This window comes from Oryctolagus cuniculus, chromosome X (genome assembly GCF_964237555.1).
Source record: "Oryctolagus cuniculus chromosome X, mOryCun1.1, whole genome shotgun sequence".
Lineage (NCBI taxonomy): Eukaryota > Metazoa > Chordata > Mammalia > Lagomorpha > Leporidae > Oryctolagus > Oryctolagus cuniculus.
The window spans coordinates 131,619,117-131,634,850 of NC_091453.1; the positions used below are offsets into that span (position 1 = coordinate 131,619,117).

The window sequence follows — 15,734 nt, forward strand, 5'->3', positions numbered from 1 at the left end:
CAGGGACCATGGAGGACCATAGTCCTTTAATCTGAGCATCTCAACTCTCCTGCTACTTTGCTCTCTGAAGCATGGCCTTTGATTTGCAGTGTGGAGCTGTCTTAGTCAGCTCGGGTTACTAGGACAAATGACTATAGGCATGGTGGCTTAAGCAACAAAGATTTATTTCTCGCTGTTCTGGAGGCTGGGAAGTCCAAGATCAAGACGCTAGCAGATCCCATCTGCTTGGTTGTTCTCACAAGGCAGAGCAGCAGAGAGAGCTCTCCCCTGTCTCTGCTTTGAGGACACTAACTCCATTCCCGAGGCCCACCCCCATGATGTAATTACCTGCCAATGGCCCCACCTCCTAATACTAACCCAATAGGGGATGAGATTTAAACACAGGGATTTGAGGTGGGGCCATAAACACTCCATAGCAGGAGTCCATACTTCATTTCTCCTCAGCCTCTTGCCCCACAATTACTCTGTCTTTTACTTCATAAAACTGCCTCTCTTCCCCCTGAAGTCAGGCCTGCTTTGCTTCCCATTGGAATCAGGACTTCACGTTTCATCCAGTTTCTTCTTCTTACTAATGTGAGGTGCGTTTCCTTGAGTTGGCAAATTCTTCAACTGTGTACTCAGGAGGTCCCAATCAGTCGGCCCTGCCCCTTGTTCTCTGGGATCCTTCTGCCATGCCAAACATTGCAGGCTTTCTTGAGAATCCTTGATCTCCCTGATGTGTGTCAATCCCATTCTACCTTCCTGCTTCCTAGCCTCCCCCAAATGCTCCTCGGTTCTCTGTCCTCCCCCAGTTGAGCCTGCTATATACTTGCCACTCATTCAATTTTTTAAAAGATTTATTTATTTATTTGAAAGGCAGAGCTACAGAGAGAGAAGGATGGAGTGAGAGACAGAGAATGATTGAGATCTTCCATCTGCTGGTTCACTCCCCAAATGGCCGCAACGGCTGGAACTTGGAGGATCCAAAGCCAGGACCCTGGAGCTTCTTTTGGGTCTCCCGCGTGGGTGCAGTGGCCCAAGCCCTTGAGCCGTCTTCCTGTGCTTTTACAGGCCACTACCAAGGAGCTGGATCAGAAGTGGAGCCCATTTGGGATGCTGGTGTCACAGACAGCAGCCTTACCCACTATGCCACAGTGCCCACCCCAACTCGTTCAGTTTACTTAATTATTGACTAAATTACTTGCTTACTTAATTAAATTACTTAATTAATTACAAATTAATTAACAATTACTTAATAACCAAATGTTGTCATCAGTGGGGCAGTTTAGTATTGAGCTGTGGGCCTCAGAGTTTTATATGAGATGCTTCTTAGACTGGAGGATGGGTGAGAGAGACTGTCCATCTCCTTGTTCTGGTTAAGTTTCCTTGCCACAATGTGGGACAAAACTGAACTCTATTAAAGCAAACTAGAAGTTGATAACAGGAAAACTGTACACCTTTTCTGCTTGTACTGCTATAACAGAATATCTGAGACTGGGTGATTTACGAAGAACAGAAATTTAGTTCTCACAGTTCCAGAGGCTGCAAAGTCCAATATCAAGCTAGGCCATGGCAGCCAACTAGGATGTGACCCAGTGGATAGAAGATCTCCTAATTTCTCTCTCTTTCTCTCTGTAACTCTGCCTTTCAGATTAAAAAATTTATAAGTAAATAAATAAAAGTAATGAAATAAATTACAGAGTAAAAATCTTAATACATTCAACAGCACAAAAAATTTTTAAAGAACTTTACATCAAGCATCTGAAAGGCAGTAAGTGGCAAGTAGAGCAAATCACTGTAAGAAATATAATGGACAAAAGGTCAATATATGAATCACTCCTAAAATGTCTACACATAGAAAGTCTCTAGCAGCTAAGTGGATAATTGATAGGTACAGATAATTTACTACAGACAAAGTACAAATAGTCAGTATTAAGTCCTCCTGGAATTAGTCACCAAAGAAATACAAAGAAAGGACAACCTGCCATTTGTAAAAGAGCAAGTAAAATAGTAATTTGAGTGAAAACAAGCTATGAAAAAAATAGCTAAACAAAATTACAATTCTTACAAGCCATGCACTGGGTTGAACAACTAGGCCTGCACTGTCTCCTCGAGTTCTCAGAGGAGCCCTTGGGAATGTAGATGGTCAATGTCATGACCCTGCCTCTCCAGTGAGGACACTGGGCCCGGGAGAGTTCAGGGACTTACTGAGAGTCAGACAAATCCTTGGGGGAGGCGTGGGGATTCCAGCCCAGGTTGCCAGGTCCCATGGATGGCTCTGTCCCTGGAAACAAAGGACCCTCAGGCATGCTAATGGTGACAGCAGCTGGAAATAGAGCTGAGAGATACGCAATATGTGATTAAAGAATGGCAGTTCCTGGAAACACAGCCAGAGAACAGGCAGTATGTGGTTAATGGAGACCAGCACTGTCTCAGTGGGAAACGTATGTTGCTTCTGTAATCCGGGGAAAAAATCAGTATTAGTGTCTTTTTAAAGCTTCCAAGAAGCAGACTGAAAGAACACCTGCTACATGTTTGTAGTGACTGCCTGCATCCACTAGGGGACACAGTGACTATGTGCTTCCCACTTTTTTCTCCTGGAGTATCCCAAGCTTCTGGGCCAATGGGGCCAGGGCCTGTTCTCAGCTTTTCTTCTCTACTCTTGGCAGGCTGTGTACTGGGCTAGGGAGCAAGCCCTGTGCCAGGCCAGGTTGAAGTGTCTCTCAGGTGCCTCTTGGGAAGTCAGACCCTATCGCTAACCTGCTGGTGTCATTTTTCTGTGCTCACTGTCCAGCTCTGTTAGCTAACAGAGCTCATCTCACACATTGTGTCTCTGGCAACACTTGATAACAAGTAAGATGGCCAGTTCCTGCTGAGGGGGTTAAAGCAGAATGGAGCTGAACCTGCCCTTGCTCTTGAAAGCCCACCAGATTCTGGAGACATGGGCTGTAGTCCCAGCTGTGCCTGACCTTGTACGCCCTGCCCTCCCTGGGTCTGATATCTAGTGCTGTGGCTGTCCTCAGTCCATCAGAACCATAAGATCCATGGGAGAGGGCTGTAACCCAAGGAGAGGGGCTGTGTCAGGGAAGACTTCTCCCCCCTCTTGTGAGTCTAATTGCCTGGTAAAGTCCAAGGAGAAAGGTGGGAGGGGCATCATTAGTCTTGTGCTTAAAGAGGCAGCTTGAAGACCTCCAGGATGTGCAGGTCCAACCTAGGGAAGATGTAGTCCTGCAGGGCAAACCCAGCGAAGGCCCCAGACAGGTGGCACAATCACTGCCCCCAGGTGCATTTCAGGCTCAGGCAGCTGTTGCGCTGCTGTGTGTACAGCTTTGGACCTCCTGCCTAGCCCCCATTAGTGGGCAGCAACCAAAGGGCTTAGAACCAGGAGCACCTGTCCACCAGGGCTGCATTTGATGTTCCATGATGGTGTTTCCTTGACCCAGAGCCATGCACAACACCTGTTGTTGGAGACCGTAAAGCTTGTTGGCTGATGGCCACCAGGAGGGGCCAACTCCTTCACCTGTAGCATGGCTGCTCTGAGCTACCTCCTTCCTCTGTAGCCTCTGCCTTTGCTACAGTCAACAGGCATGTGATTCAGGACTAGCAGTGGGGCTGGGAGAGGAGACACACTCTTGAATAATGGAGAGGATATGGCACTGGGGCAGGGAAGCACCTAGATTTCATTTTTGCTGAAATCTGCTGTCACAATCCCTGCCCCCCCACTCACACTCACAGACATGGCAGCAAGCACTTTCCACCTATCACTGATGTCACCCTTTCCTTTCATTCAGTGCTCTTTCTGGAAAGCCTCTTCCGGACCCAGCCTCTCGTTAGATCCTAGACATTGAGCAGTAAATGTCATAGCAAGGCCTGTTCCAGAGGTCCTTACAGCCTATGGGGGAACAAACAGTAACTTGGGGGAGGGGAAACTGATACAATTACATGCCATGAAAAGTGTTAAAAATAAAAGATGAAAAGTAAGTGTTGTGGGTTCTGGTTAAAAAGGCTGCTTTCAGAAAGTGAGAGAAGGATGAGAGGGGTTTCAGGCTAGTGAAGACCAGGAGAAAGCAAGTCCTGGCATGTGAGTGGAGCGACAAAGGTGTGATAGTGGAGAAAGTCCTTCCAAGAACCTGGAGTAGAACCAGGAAGAGGGGGCAACTGGGGGCTGTGTGGAGAGGATGAGGCAGGAGCCTTGTGGTTCACAGAGAGGGATCTGGAGACCACTGAAAGGTTCTGAGCGGGATGGGCATTCTAGAGTGGTACTCGGACTACCATATAGAGCGTGGGTGTAGAGGAAGGGTAGCTAGCTGGGAGCATAGTGAAGTGCTAGGCTAAATGTGGCTATGGAATGGAGAAAGGCTGTTCAGGTCCCAGGCAGTGCATCACTGCTCCCTTCGTCTCTTTTGATGGACATTTACTTTTTTCTCCACTTCAAATTAGATGTTCTTCAGGTCTTCAAAGAAGGAGGTACCTTTCTCTGAAGGGAGGAGAGAACCTCCACTTTGACTATGACCTTGTCTAAACAAGATAAGAGTCGGAGAACTCAAAAGGCTTCTATAGCCTTGGAAACTCATGACTGGAGCATAGGGAGATTACTGATGCCATAAACAAGAGAGTCAATTTGTAAAGTCAACAACAGGAGTCACTGTGCACTTACTCCTCATGTAGGATCTCTGTCCTTAGTGTGCTGTACATTGAGATTTAATGCTATAACGAGTACTCAAACAGTATATTTCACTTTGTGTTTCGATGGGGGTGCAAACTGTTCAAATCTTTACTTAATGTATACTAAACTGATCTTCTGTAAAAAAAAAAGAAATTATCAATTCCCAACTTGACTCTCACTGGGATTAAACATGACAATAGGTCTGATCTGATTTCATCATCATTTAAAAAATCATCTATTATTTTTCACTTTATGTTTCTGTGTGGGAGCAAACTGTTGAAATCTTTATTTAATGTATGCTAAACTGATCTTCTGTATATTAAGAGAATCGAAAATGAATCTTGATGTGAATGGAAGGGGAGAGGGAGTGGGAAAGGGGAGGGTTGCAGGTGGAAGGGATGTTATGGGGGGGAAGCCATTGTAATCCATAAAGCCGTACTTTGGAAATTTATATTCATTAAATAAACGTTAAAAAATTAGATGTTCTTCATTAAAGAAAGACAGTGAGATTCTTAAAAATAAATTGGAGGGGATCGGCATTGTGACATAGCAGGTTGTGATGTCATCATCCCATATGATTGCCAGTTCATGTCCCAGCTACTTTCAACTCAGCTTTCAACTCAGCTCCCTGCTATTGAGGCTGGTTCACTTCCCAGCTAGCTGCAACGGCCAAAAAGGGCCAGATCAGAGCCAGGAGCCAGGAGCTTCTTCTGGGTCTCTCAGATAGATGCAGGAACCCAAGCACTTGGACCATCTTCCTCTGCTTTCCCAGGCGCATTAGCTTGGAGCTGGATTGATGGGATGCCGGTTTTGCAGGTGGCAGCTTAACCTGTTATGCCACAATGCTGGCCCTGAGAAATCTCATTTCTAATCCAAAGACTGTTGCTATGAAGTAGTTAGGGCCTTTGGGAGAAAAATGTCCAGTGGCTTTTCCAGAAGCAATGAAAGGGTGGTGGGTCTGGCCAAGCAAGCCCTCCATTCACAAGGAAGGTTCTGCCTTGGGGATGCTAGGGAGCTTTTCTGCCCCTAAGGCTTCTATACTTGTGCCTGGGTTCTGTTGTTTGGAGTAGGAGAAATGCTCTGATTGTGTTTGTGTCCCACAAGTAATAATATGAGGCGTGCTGACCACCAAATAACTGCATGTGTGACTTCTCTTAAGCCAACAATCCTGCAAGACCAATATACTCACACCTCAATTCCTAAGTGGAACATAGGTAAAAGGAAAGTGTGATTTTAGATTTAACACTGAGCATGAAAACTGAGGAATGCCAAGGATACACCATTTCACTAATTACATAAATATATTTCTATCAGCAAAAGTAAAGTAGCTTCTCTACCTTTTCCAAAACACCTTTGTTTTGATAAAAAACAGATTTACAGAACTGTTGCAAAATTAATACAGGATTACTCTATATTCTTCACTCTGCTTCTCCCATGCTCGTTCACTTTTAGCTTTAAATAAGCTGTATAATTCCAAATACAACAAAGGCCAGGACAAATCTTTTATTTATTTATTTATTTATCTGACAGGTAGAGTTATAGACAGTGAGAGAGAGAGAGAGAGAGAGAGAGAGAAAGGTCTTCCTTCCGTTGGTTCACTCCCCAAATGGATGCTACAGCCGGAAATGCGCCGATCCGAAGCCAGGAGCCAGGTGCTTCCTCCCGGTCTCCCATGCAGGTGCAGGGGCCTAAGAACTTGGGCCATCCTCCACTGCCCTCCTGGGGCACAGCAGAGAGCTGGATTGGAAGAGGAGCAACCAGGACTAGAACCCGGCGCCCATATGGGATGCCAGTGCCGCAGGCAAAGAATTAACCAAGTGAGCCACGGCACCGGCCCCAGGACAAATCTTCAAAACAGAGAGAGTATGTTATGTCACCAAACACCCACACCTCCCAGTTTGTTCTATTCTTCCTGCTGAATAGATATTTTCTCTTCCCTGTTGGCTGATACATAGTCAAAAGACTAAATACCATATGTGCTCACACTTCTTTAGTAGCAATTTCCTTATCCTTCTTTATTCTATCTCAGAGCAAATCAGCTTTTGCTGAGTTCTGCCGCCTCAAGGAATACTAGAGAGTGTCCTTCAGACTGGTGAGATGAATTCGGAAACATAGAGCAAGCATTTAAAGATGTTTGTGTCAATCTGCCACTGCTGCAACACCCTTACTGTATTTTACAGAAAGTCGCCAGACTGGAAATCAAAATCCTTTGTGGCTTGGTGTAGAGAGGGGAGAGTAGATTAGGGAAGCCAGTTGACCAGCCCATTGTTCAATACTGAAAAATGAGCCAGGCCTGACTTTCAGCTCTGGACCACAGAGGGAGGCTTGGGGCAAAAACCAGTGTGCAGCTGGTGGCAGCATATAAAGAGAAGAAAGAGTCCAAGACAGACATCAGTAACTCTCTGTGCCTCCTCATGCCCAACTCAGGCTCTTCTGCCTGCCAGTAATTGCCCTAATACTCCAAGCCACCAGCATGCATACACACATTCACACTCACTCTCACACACATTGTGTTTCACACATACATGCTCACACCCACACTTAGTTTCATTTATACCCATCCATACACTGCCTATATACACTTATCCAATGTCATGCACACAATGCCCTCATATGTACACTCAGACACTTGCACACACCACACATTCTCACGTTTCTTCTCACACATATATACTCTTATTTTCATACATCTGTACATGCCCATACCCTGAATACATCCACATGTTCACACACATATGCCCTCATGTGTGGCTCAATGCATATAAATGTGTACACATCCCCATACTTGTAATATTCTCTCATACACTCACGCTCAATTATCTTAAACACTCAAGCAATTTATTTCTTATACCTTCATTTTCTCAAGTGCCATGCATATTTGTGCCACACATTCATTCACACACACACATTTATACATACTTTATTATCCTTGCAGGAGTAATTCAAATGTTAATTCTTTTATGACACTTTCTCTGATCCACAGCTCTCTCTGCCCTTGTGGACCTCGCCACTGAGACTTTCTAGAGTACATGACTCAGCACTGAACTAGTTACTTGACTATATAGCTCCTCCCAATTTGATAAACACACACACACACATACATACACAAAGATGCAATGATGTGCTGGAGCCATTTCTTTTATTTTTTAAAATATTTATTTTTTTTTGAGAGGCAGAGTTACAGATACAAAGAGGGAGAGACAGAGAGAAAGGCGACTTCCATCCACTTCCATCCAATGGTTCACTCCCCAATGGCTGCAATGGCCAGAGCTGGGCACATCCTAAGTCAGGAGCCTGGAGCTTCTTCTGGGTCTCCCACATGGGTACAGGGACCTAAGGACTTGGGCCACATTCCACTGATTTCCCAGGCCATTAGCAGGGAGCTGGATCAGAAGTGGAGCAGCCTGAATGCGAACCAACCGGGATGCTGGCACCCCGGGCTGAGCCTAACCTACTATACCACAGCGCCAGCTCCAAGCCATTCATTTTTTTGTCTTTGTTTATTCTGAATCAGTTTTATAAGCGGCAGCCTGTACATGTTTGGGAGACGATTGGATGTAGTGTGACACCTGTTACGTATTCTGTTGCATTAAATTAAACTTGCAGGGATACCAGCAGTAAAGATACTCATTTGCAGAACATGCAGTGGAAAAGTAGAGTTGGGGTGCTTACTTTTTAGAGGGGATTCCAAGGGTAATAAAGGAAATAATGCTTGCTTTTAGAATACTGAAAATAGGGTGCCCATGGAAATTCTGCTGTCCTAGATAGTTGGTTCTAAAGCTTAGGAGACAGGTATAAGGTAGAGGTTGAGATTCGGAAATTATCACTAGAGCTCATGGTTAAAGCCAGGATGAAATTCTTGGAGAGTTTAGAGAGAATATGGAAGAAACAGAAAGCAAGCATTTAGAGACTTTTATGTCAATCTGTCACTGCTGCAATCCATTTATTGTATTTTACAAAACGTTTGCCAGAGATTGGAAACCAAAATCCTCAGTGACTTAGTGCAGAGAGGAGAAAGTAGATTAGAATGGCTTCAACAAGGAAAGATGGGCAAGATATTCATAGGCTGGTATTTGTAGAAAGGAAGGGAGGAGAACTTCAAGGAATAATGAGTACCAGACCCAGGAGGTCCTTTGCCTCCTATCTTTCTCCAGGTGTCCAAGGTACATGTTTTGATTCTCCAGCCACTGAACCTAGACCCCAGAATCATTCTCACCATATAGACACAGTAAGAAGGCCTAAAGAGGGAAAGTATCAGTGCAGAAGATAGAACAGAGGTGCAGGCAGCCCGACACCAGAGCCTGGGCTCTTAATGACCATTGTCTAAGGCCTCAGAAAGGAAATAAAAGGAAGCCACCCTGAACTCAAATATAGTCTCCATTATGGTTTCTACTAACAACATAAGCAATGTTATCTATAGCTATATGAAGCTACAAGCATAGACATTAGCAGCTTCATGTGACACATGCCCCACGATACAGACTATAGGAATTGGTCAGGGTAGGACAGCTGTGTGGCAAAACTGATGGCTCCTAATGCCAGTACCTTAGCATCACAAAAGCTTACATTTTGCCCGTGCTGCATGTTTGCCACAGGTCAACAGGGGTCTCTGCTCCACAGAGTCCTTCAGGGACCCAGACTAATGAAGAATCCACTCCTTGTATCTGGGTCCTCTGAAGCACGACCTCCACAGATTCAAGAAACAAGCCTATCAACTGTTAAATGCTTTGGACATGAAACAGCACACATCATTTCCAGCGATGGTTCACTAACCAGAATTAATCACGTGGACCCTCCTAAATGCACAGGATCAGGGTCAAGGTCAGGGTTAGGGGAGTGCAGGGGAGGGAAATGTGGAGGAGAAAATAAAATGTGTGGCTATCACTACTTTCTGAACCGAAGTGGGGTTTGGACAATTTGTTTCACACACAGCTTAAAATGTCCCTGGGGCTTTGCATTGTTGGCAATTTTCACACTTGTTTTTTTAGTGGTTTTGTTTTTGTTTTTGGCTTGGCATGTCATAGCTCACTTGCTGTTTTTCCAGTTTCCATTTACCTATCCATTCATACACAAATTCACTCACTCATTTATTCAACAAGTATTTGTGGAACACCTGCTATAGTGTAAAACCCTCTGTGTTTACCATGACAATATCCAAACAGGAGCAGACAAGAACACATCGCACAGACAGGCCTGACAAAAGATGAGGAAAAATCAAGCAGAGAGGGAAAATGAAGTGCTAGATCTGGGGCTGCGGCCACAGAAAGTCTTAGCAAGAAACTGCCAAAGGGGTTAAGAGAGAAAGGAATTGAACCTTTTCTCAGAAAAAAGAGTATTTTATAAGACTTAAAGATTCTCTTGATGGCAGGGCACTGGCATACATGAAGGGCAGAACTCTGTTGTTTCGAGCTCCAAATGAGAGGAGCTGCCACATGGGGCCACACAAGGGACTGCACCTAGGGCAAAGGTAACTGAACTGGAGCTGTAGGGGCAGCTTATGCATGGCCAATGGCAAGGATGGCGATAGTTTTTGTGGGACCCCTTGGATGGGCTACTTTGAATAATGTCATGGGATCCAGATTGCTGCTCTCAGTTTTCTGATACCTGGGCCCAGGACAATCAGGACAGGTACATAGTGCTCCACAGTGTGAGACCTTTATAACGAAAGCAGTAGGACTGTGAACTTACCCCGATGCTCAAGAAGGGGAGTCTCCTTGCCTCTAGCCAGGGTCTCAAAACTGAGTTAAGCAGCAGTACAAAAAAAGCAATGAGGCACTGGAAGGCCTCTAAAACAGGACCCAGGGAGACACTTATAGCAAAGTGAGGCCACTCTCTTTTTGTGTACTTAGCATAAAAAAAAAAAAAAACAAAAAACAAAAAACAGGGAAGTCGGGGGCGGGGGTGAGGAAGGGGGATTGACTTCATCAAGCCAGCAAAAGACTGGCAAGTTACATAAAATATTTCACTTGGCTTCAAGTCAGTGAGTGGATTCACTAACTCCGTTTGCAGATGGGAGGCGGTCAGCTGATGAGAATGGTCCATAGTGGCTGTTAGAAGCAACGAACAGAGAAGTTTGGGCCTGAAGTATCACGACTAATTCCCACAAGTCTGTGCCTGATGACGACAAAGAGAAAGTTCTTATGATGTACTCGAAGAGGGTGCTGGGGCAGGTGGAATCATGCACGTGGGTTGCCCTGCACTCTGGGTTTCGTGCTGTTGAGCAGCCTTTTCTCCCAAAGCCCTGTGCATTGGTTCTGCCTGGGATGGGAAATGTGTTGAACGTTTTTTCCTTTCACGAGTTGTCAAGAGCATAGGAGTGCTGAGCTCCTCCGGTGAATGTCAGTTGGGACTTGAATCAAGTTCTCACACTCCGGGAGCCAAAGCCATGTGCATTTGATAGTGAATCCCTGAGGAGGCTGGGACATGATCACCGTTCAGAGGAAGCTGTGTTTGCCCATGGAGGCTGTCAGTGGTTTTAGGAACGTCATGTATTATGGGATGGGAACTTCCGCACTGCTGGAACCCTCCCAGAGGTTTCCTTTGCTCTGAGAGACAACTTTTTATAGGCTGCAGACTCTCAATCAAAGGAAAGCATCACTAGATGGCATGGGTCCCACAGGTGGGTGCCACGGCTTAAGGTGAAAGGCACTGTACTTGAAAGTTTCTGACCCATACCATCTTCAAAATGTTCTAAATCGTTTGTTTTTGAAAAAAGACAAGGGTTTGTGTCTTCAATGATTTCACTGAAGACCAATCAGTTTTACTGTAGAAATCAATTTTAATTAATGCTTCTGAACGACTCCTTTTGTAAAGTGAGAGAATAAGCTAGGCTGCTTAAAATAACATCTGGACTTTTCTTTTTTTCTTTAGCCAAATCCTTCTACATGAAGTCAGCATCATTTGTGGAGTGACAGTTTCAAAACTTGGTTGCCAGGAACCAGGTAATGATTTAAGTTATCTCGCAAGAAGACCAATGTGGGGAAATTAGTTACACGAGGCAATTCAAAGATGGCGCCGAGAGGAAGTAAGGTGGGTGGAACTCAAAGTTGTTTACCACCAAAGCTGATTGGCTGCGCAACATCAAGGGAAGTGACGACAACTGATAGCAAGTGTATAGACATATGGCTAGTCCTATAAGAAATCGTCCCGTAAAGTGACCCTTTAAGTGATTGGTTAGCCCTTATGCCCTGCCCCAATGGCCCTGCAGTTTTGTGCTATAAAAGGCTTTGTTATGCGTGCAATAAATGAGTCCCTGCTTGACTTGGCTCCCCACTGCGTCTGATTGTCTCCGGGATCGGGATCAGGAGGCTGGGAAATGGGCGGCAAGCGGAGCAATTACCTTTCCTCGGGCCCAGTCCATCCTGTACGGGTGAACTTAGACCCTGCAGACCAGGAAGTACAGAAGAATGGGTGGCAGTCCTGAGCAGGTCAGGAGATCCCAGGAACCAAATACATATTCTGCCACACGGAGCCTTGGCCAATGCGGAGAGAGGGCTTGGAGGAGAAAGACCAGTGTGTGTGACCACATCTGTCTGACACTCCATTCCCACAAACTAGACCAGGATCCACATCTGGGTCATCTGTTTCCAACTGGGATGGAAGGTTGGAGAGGAGAGGAGAAGTAGGTGGAGGAAGAGGGGCTTGTCCAGTTGCCTGCATATTTCCCAGTATTGTGGTTGACCAGTGCTGATCTATCTGAAACCTCCCTACGAAAATGCATGCCAAGGGCACGGCACACTCTTGTGTCAACACAAGAGCAAGGGCTGTGACACACTCAACCGACAGACCTAACACTAATCACTTTCCAGGGAGCTAAGAGAATCACCAGTGATTTGCCATGTGTGTGTGTGAGAGAGAGAGAGTATGTGCCTGCTCATCACAATGATTCCTGTATAAAACTGTGGGAAGGACCCTCCCCAACAGAAACTGGCTCCCAGGGTCCCTGAACATTCCGACTCATGTAAGGCCTAGGAATGAGTAATATATCAAAGAAGAAAGCAGGACTTGGTGGCCACGAGATTGAGGTCCTGCCCACATCTTTCCACGTACTGAGGGAAATGAGAAATACAAGTTTTTCTTCTCATTCCAACATGGTCTTCAAAGGCTCAAGATACTCACTTTACGTTGGCTGAAAGAACTTAGGTGTCAGCCCTAAGAAAACGCAGGGCACACAACTCCTCACAGCAACAAGAATCTCTCAGGCATCACTCTATCATAACATTTGCAAATACACATTAAATTACACACTAAAATAAGAACTGAAATTTCTTGGGCGTTTAAAAAGAAGATTGGTGGAACACTCTTCCTCACCATGGAGTGGGAATTCTTTTGACTTTCAGAGTTGTCAATCTTTTTTTCTGTGCTGTTTATGTTGATGTCTAACTTGTCCACTTTGGTTGTCAGCTGATCAAGAATGTTGTCTTGCTCTTCAATTTCCATCTGCATTCCCAGGGCTACGTCCTTCAGATGGCCCAGTCCTAAGGACAGCTCATCTAGGTTGCTGTCGATCTTCTGGTGACAGGCTTGGAGGTCTGCATTCTTGGGGTAAGTGTCAGTACTCACAGCAGAGGCAGCCCCTCCAGGGATAGAGTCGACATCCTCCAGCTTCCTGGGGTTTGGGTGGCTGGCCTGGTACTCCGCCTCCTGCTCTTTACTTGTATTTATGGCCTCTTTCAATCTACTGTTGGGCTGGGTGGTGACGGTGCCATTCTGTTCAGGGGTGTCTGCTGGCTTGGATTTGAAGTAATTGACAAGGCCCTGAGACACATTCTTAATGCTGTTGATGTGCGTCTGGCTGGTCTTCAAATCTTGGTCCATCTTGTCCACTCTCCTCTCTGTGCATTCTAAGACTCCTTGCTGATGGATGAGTTCTTAGGAGGAGGCGATCCTGACTTTTTAGGACTCATAAATAAGGGACAGGAACCTAGTGGTGCTGGCGGCCATGGCCTTGGCCCTGTATAACACCTCTTGCCGCAGGTACTGCTGCCGATCCGTGGGCATGTTGGGCCCATTGCGGAGGTCATGCCCATCCCTCCATGGGGTCGGCCAAACACCCTCGTCTTCGGCGCCATCATTGCAGAAGACGTACGCAACACGGTCCTGGCATCTCTGCTGACCCGGTAACAAGCAGGAGGAACAGCCCTGCACAGCACACCTCTCTTCAACACAAGATTTTAAGAAGATACAGGATCTCATATGATACAGAAGAGGTCTAGATTTCAATTGAAAATTACCAATCACAAGAACCAGAAAGGTCTCTAACACAGATGTTAGAATTATACAACATCAGTGCTGGCGCTGTGGCATAGTGGGTAAAGCCGCTGACTGCAGAGCTGAATTCCCATTTGGGCACTAGTTCAAGTCCCAGCTGCTCCACTTCCAATCCAGCTCTCTGCTATGGCCTGGGAGAGCAGTAGAAGATGGCCCAAGACCTTGGGCCCCTGCACCCGTGTGGGAGATCTGGAAAAGGGTCCTGGCTCCTGGCTTTGGATCAGCCCAGCTCTGGCCTTTGTGGTCATCTGGGGAGTGAACCAGTGGATGGAATACCTCTCTCTCTCTCTCTCTCTCTCTCTCTCTCTCTTGTTCCCTCCCTCCCTCCCTCTGCCTCTCTGTAACTCTGCATTTCAAATAAATAAATCATTTACAAGTATGTTTCAGCCAAGGATGGACCAAATATATGATGGTGGCCTCACAAGATTACAGTGGAGCTGAAAAATTCAAATTGCCTAGTGATGCCATGGCCATTAAGATCATTACATAACATGACACTCATGTTTGTGGTGATGCTGGTCTAAACAAACCTATTGCACTGCCAGATCTATAAAAGTATAGCATACACAAATTTTTTTTTTTTTGGACAGGCAGAGTGGACAGTGAGAGAGAGAGACAGAGAGAAAGGTCTTCCTTTTGCCGTTGGTTCACCCTCCAATGGCCGCCGCGGCCGACGCGCTGCGGCCGGCGCACCGCGCTGATCCGATGGCAGGAGCCAGGAGCCAGGTGCTTTTCCTGGTCTCCCATGGGGTGCAGGGCCCAAGCACCTGGGCCATCCTCCACTGCACTCCCTGGCCACAGCAGAGGGCTGGCCTGGAAGAGGGGCAACCGGGACAGAATCCAGCGCCCTGACCGGGACTAGAACCCGGTGTGCCGGCGCCGCTAGGTGGAGGATTAGCCTAGTGAGCCGCGGCGCCGGCCAGCATACACAAATTTTTATAATACAGAATACTTCATTATGATGATAAACAACTATGTCACTGATTTTTGTATTACCATACAGGCAAAGGGGGGTGTTGGAGAGGGGTGGTGGATCATGATGGCCATGCCTACGGCCTCCTAGGCTGACAAAACTTGGTTGATGGCCCAGGTGAATCTTGGTGAGCCGGCTGCTACTGTGGTTGCAGGGAGGGCTGCTGCTCTGGAGCACCCTCCTGCTGTGTCTCTCGCTATGCAGTCTCTGAACTGCGTCTTCACCAGACACTGAGAAAGTTGTTGGGCTTTGAGGCTTCAAGGTCTATAACCATTTGGCATGTCTGAGAGAGCAACAGTAGTTCCATCAAGGGATGCCTGAGCTGGTGACTGCCGTGCCCCCCCCCTTCCACTCAAGGCATGATCAGGTGTAGGGGGTAGGTGAGGAATGATGCCTGGCCTGCCATTAATCCCACAGCACCATACACCCTGCTATCCACAAATATTGCTTAGTAGATTGTCGGGCTGGACAGCTGTCTGCCGGCAGGAGTGGGCTGAACCATGTGAGTGGGCAAACACTACCACCCAGAAAAGTCCCACATGCAGTGCCTGGAAAGGGCACCTGAACTCAGGCCTGGGCTATTTTAGGGCACATCTCTGACTGTATCTGCCAGCTTAGATTTGCAAACATGGCCTTACTGACTTGTGTGGCTGGCTGCCTGAGCCCTCACAGGCCTGCCAGGAATGGCTACTAGTTTCTCTAAAACACAGCCTTGGGATCTAAGAGACAAAGGGGGGTGGTGCTGGTGAGGGGTGGTGGGTAGCAGGTCACGAGAGGCATACCAGCAGCCTCCAAGGCCTACAAGCCTTCGTCAAATCTGGGGTCCCACCAGATGTACCCAGCCCA

The 15,734-nt window shown here is 46.5% G+C and overlaps 1 pseudogene; it reads right to left on the reverse strand.

Annotated features, from left to right (window-relative positions):
• Positions 1–3,147: 3,147 nt before the first annotated feature.
• Positions 3,148–14,962, reverse strand: LOC127485258 (synaptosomal-associated protein 29 pseudogene; annotated as a pseudogene).
• Between the last annotated feature and the right edge of the window lie 772 nt (positions 14,963–15,734).